The sequence below is a fragment of the Leptonychotes weddellii genome, chromosome 3 (genome assembly GCF_054177405.1).
Source record: "Leptonychotes weddellii isolate Sample4059 chromosome 3, ASM5417740v2, whole genome shotgun sequence".
Classification (NCBI taxonomy): domain Eukaryota; kingdom Metazoa; phylum Chordata; class Mammalia; order Carnivora; family Phocidae; genus Leptonychotes; species Leptonychotes weddellii.
Window position 1 is genome coordinate 9,273,301 of NC_138371.1, and position 4,802 is coordinate 9,278,102.

General features: G+C 36.2%; 1 long non-coding RNA gene across 1 annotated transcript; it reads left to right on the forward strand.

Moving 5' to 3' along the window:
- Positions 1-1,472: 1,472 nt before the first annotated feature.
- LOC145720442 (uncharacterized) lies at positions 1,473-4,385 on the forward strand. The gene is made up of 3 exons (XR_014143347.1): positions 1,473-1,941; positions 3,513-3,624; positions 3,915-4,385. It is a non-coding gene; the product is annotated as an uncharacterized LOC145720442 (long non-coding RNA).
- Positions 4,386-4,802: the final 417 nt, after the last annotated feature.

A 4,802-nucleotide genomic window follows, 5' to 3' on the forward strand; every position in this document is an offset into this window, starting at 1 on the left:
CTAAGCCACTCAGGCGCCCCTCTGGTCTTCCTTCTGTAGGTGGGTAAAAGTAAAGTCTTCTCATAAACCTCAAACAGTGTTGGCACTAGGGTTATTTACAGGCTAAATACCTTTGGCTGTGTCCATGGTGGGGTTGTTTATTTTTATTTTGTAATCTTCAAAACTGCCTCACTAATAAAGCAAATGTTAACCTTCCACTTAATGAAACTGCTAAGTATCTGGTTAATTTCCGGAATTGAGGCCTTCTTGGGAAACCATCCAAGAATTCAAAACCTATTTGTATTAGGAATCTTATCCTAGGATTATCCTAGGATTTGTCTTCTTACTCTGATATGGGGGTGAGGGGGTTCAAGATGGGGTGGGGAAAGTAGTTTCCCCACTGCTTGCTCAGTTTTATAATTAGTTTGTTCTCCTAGGTTTGCTAGGCTTGGAATGACCTAGTTTGCTAGCTTGTTAAAACAAAAGAAAGCAAACAAAACCTACAGAGATCTGAGCAATTTTTCCATAATGTTTTATGTTCATTGCAACTTACTACTTTAGGATCCACTAATATTCAGCATCAAGATACAAATTATTGTTGTATTTGGAATTCAGAGAAAAGTCAATAGATGACTTGCTAAGATAATTGATGAGAATGAAAAAAAGAATCCCAGGACAGTTGGAAGAATTATTTTTCTTTTTCCTAATTTTGAGAATGAAACAGAGAGAAAATAATCTTTGCTAGACAAATGAAGATTAACCAATGACCTCTGGAAGGAAATATTTCTCTTTCAGATTTCATTTTCAACTTCCGAAGCAGAACTGAACCACGACAATAAAGTTAAGTTTGACATGTATATTGCCGGACTGTTTCTGAATGCCAGTTTTATCACAACACAAATAGATAAATAATAGAATACCATAATGCTTGTCTCTGGAATAGTAGTTAAACTGAACTCAGTATGCAAGAAACAAAAGATGAATGGTCTTTCGTAAACATGTTTTTATAACATAATCTGCTCATGTAAACAACTGGCAGTACATCCTTTTGGGATTCTTGTTAGCCAGGATTTTCAAAGCTACAATGAATGGATTGAGTTTCAGAATTATTTCCCAATTTTGTGCTGTTTGGAGGAAACATCTGTTTACTGTATGTAAATGAACAAGACATTCTGTTCTTTTAGGGACCCAATAAAGAACCCTTAAAGTAAGCCAATTTGGCAAATAAAGAAACATAGCCTTTTGAAAGAATGACAAATGAAATCTAGAAAGAGATTTTGTAAAAGATAGCTGTTATTTTTTTTCTTGAATATTCCTATATTTGGATCAAATGAGAAATGGATATTTCCCTTTTGATTAAAAACCTGTCTAGAGCTTTTTGCTCTTCTTGCTTCTTCTTCTTTTTTTTTTTTTTTTTGCCTCTCTTCTGGTCATCAGACAGACTGAGGTTAGAAAACAGATTTGCTGCATGGAAGAAGGGTGTGGCAGACAGCGAGGCTGCTCGGCAGTAAATCTTAGCTCAGTTAATATTTCCACATGTCTGGTGAATAACCTTGGAAGGCCAAGAGCCCAGACAGTTTGAAGCAGGTGCATCAGCATGTGCTTTCCTCTCATATTCTATTTGGCTTCTTTGCACCAAATTGATGTGCTCATCTTGTACATACTAATTTTACATGAGCTGAACTTGGCTTGAGGGCAAGGAATAGCCCTGATGTGCTGTTGGCTGGAGACAGCATGAATAACAATGGGAGTCAGTCGGATACAATACATGTGCAAAGACCTTACAAAGAGCTTACAAATGTGGCTTTGTAACTCAAAGGGAACCGGTTGCTCTCTTAAATTCTAACTCTTAGGAGGGGGGCACCTGGGTGGCTCAGTTGGTTAAGCCTCTGCCTTCAGTCCAGGTCATGATGCCCGGGTCCTGGGATCCAGCCCTGCGTCAGGCTCCCTGCTCAGAGGTGAGTCTGTTTCTCCCTCTCCCTCTGCCCCTCTGCCTGCTTGTGCTCTCTCTCTCTCTCTCTCTCAAATAAAATCTTAAAAAAAATTCTAAGTATTAGGGAAAAACTAAAAATTAACATCATAGTGATGCTTAAGAATTTGGACCTTTTTTGGTTACACTTAAATATCTCAATTACTCTAAATATTTAATATATGAATACTTACGTGTTATAAGACTATAGCTACTGTTTGATAGAATAAACAATGCACTGTAATGAGAAATTTATGATACTTCCTTCAACATATATGGGAATCTAATTGATGCCCTTCCTTTTTTTTTTTCTTCCATTTAAGAAGACATATCAGGTTGCTATGTCTTAGAATAATGTTTTACTCAGGGTTTCATTGAAAGTGGATATTATACGTGTTATTGGTCCTGACAATTTTCTGGACATTTCTGATAAATTCCTCATGCTCTTCTCTTCCTGCTCTTCCTGATTGTCCTGACCCTCAGTCATAATTTTATTTAGGGCTGACTGTGAAGAGCCCTGTTTTTGAGCTTCTTAATCCATCGCATTTTTCAGCGATTTAGGTGTATGTTCGTATAGGGGTAATGGAAACTCTTCCCAAATTATATTCTCTTTTCAATGCTGATAAACTTGGAGGAGCTTTACTTTTTGTGGCTACATATCAACGCACTTGAACTGAATTTTTTAGTCCTGCTATTTATGGTTCTTGGTTTCTCATTCTGTATCTCCTCTGTGAAGGAACTGTTAGGAATGATTTTAAAGTAACACAGATATCAGTGACAAAACCTCCCAAGAAGAGCCTCCAAAATAAGGAGTGCACATGTCTCCCCCAAACTCAGAGGAAAAAAAATGAAATTTGGATAGAGAGGGAGAAGGGGGAGTAGTAGATGCACAGCTGTCCGTAAGAGTATGTGTGTGTCTGTTTAGATTTTTTGCTTCAAGCTTCTTCTATGGCCATTGGCTACCCAGAAGTATTGGGAAAAAAATTCTCTTTCTTTGCCTTCCAGGAAATATCTTCCAATTCTGATTACACAAGACTAAGAAAAGCAGAATTAAAGGTGGCCCCGTGTTTGTGTCAACTGTCATAGTCCCGTCCACAGGTGGCCCTCGCTTATCTGAACCTCGCCTAGGTCATTACCCTTGTCTCTCTACCTGGAATTTGTGTTCCTGATCATCCCATTTAGTTCCACCTGATGCCTTGAATGCAGATCCAGACTTCTTTAGAAAGAGCTAACTTCCTGCATGTTTCTACTTTTTACATAGAATTTTGCAGGTTGACCTTGACAACATCTTTCAGAATCTTCTCCCTTCTTGGTGCCACCTGGTCTTTATACACAATGAGATGTTGATGTCAGTCTACTTATAAATTATTTTCTTTCTACCTCTCCAGTTTCTTCTTCCAACAGTACAGAATTCTGACTCAGAAACTATTGATCTTTGGATTTTGTGAACATACACTCATCTAAGTCAGTTGATCTAATGGCTAAGTCCTTTGTCTAGCATCTTGTTTGTATGGCATTCTCATCAGTCTAATAGAGCTTTCTGATTTTATAAACTTGCACACAGAGCAAGTCATGTTCTGTGACCTGAAAAAAGGTCAAGCTACCTTTAGCAGCATGGTTATGCTGAGGAGTAATGGTGAATATTGTTCATGCAAACTTCATGAAATCAAACTGAGGTAAGTCTCAAATGCCAGGCTTAGGAGTCTAAATTTTATCTTGGAAGAGAGGAGGGTGACAGGATGAAACCAAAGTTTTTGGAAAACTGAGCTATATGTCTGCTACAGGAGATCAACATAGCGGAGACATCAGAATAAATACCAGGTACTTTATTCCATAAAATGTGATTTCGGGGAAGTCATTTCTGTGGTTTCAGTGCCCTAATCTCTAAAATTAAAAGTGTGATTCAGATTTATTTCTATGATCCTTTTCTGAATCCAGTGACTTTACTTTATTTTATCTTCAATAGGGTCATGATATAATTAATCAAACTCATGATTTCACCTGGATAGAAAGAAGTCTGTGTAAGTAAACAATGTGTTTGGAAGGAAGAACAGAAAGAATGTTTTGAAAACTTGATAAAAACGTAAAACCCACTGTGTTGAAACACTGTTGATGGATTTACCTGATGTAATAATTTCTGTATCCAAAATCATCACCTCTAAGTTGCTCTAACTTCAGTGAAATTTTATAAGCAAAGACCAATGCATTCTTGTACGAACAGAGACTACTCACAACATTTTTAGGGATGAGTCACTGTAATTACAGGTCCCATGGGCATTCTGGCTGAATTTGAGCAGCATAAAATAAGTTTTCTTACTGATCAAAGTTGCATTTTGGTGATTGCTGAGTCCTATATAATTTCTGTGATAGTATCATTGTATAATATTATTAATAATGATTATATAATTATATAATTATATTATTAGATTATGTTAATTACCATTATATTATTATTCTATAATTGTTATTATATATTAAATTATATGTAATTGTTATATTATATAATTATATATATTTGTATGATATATATTGTTATTGCATTATATATAATTGCTATATAATTCATATATAATTGCTATTATATTATATAATATATATAATTTATTATAATAAATATTATTATTATTATTTTTATTTTGTTTGTTACCATTAGCAGATGGTTTTTTTTTTTTAAAGATTTTATTTATTTATTTGAGAGAGAGAATGAGAAAGAGAGAGCATGAGAGGGGGGAGGGTCAGAGGGAGAAACAGACTCCCCGCTGAGCAGGGAGCCCGATGCGGGACTTGATCCCAGCATTCCAGGATCATGATCTGAGCCGAAGGCAGTCGCTTAACCAACTGAGCCACCCAGGTG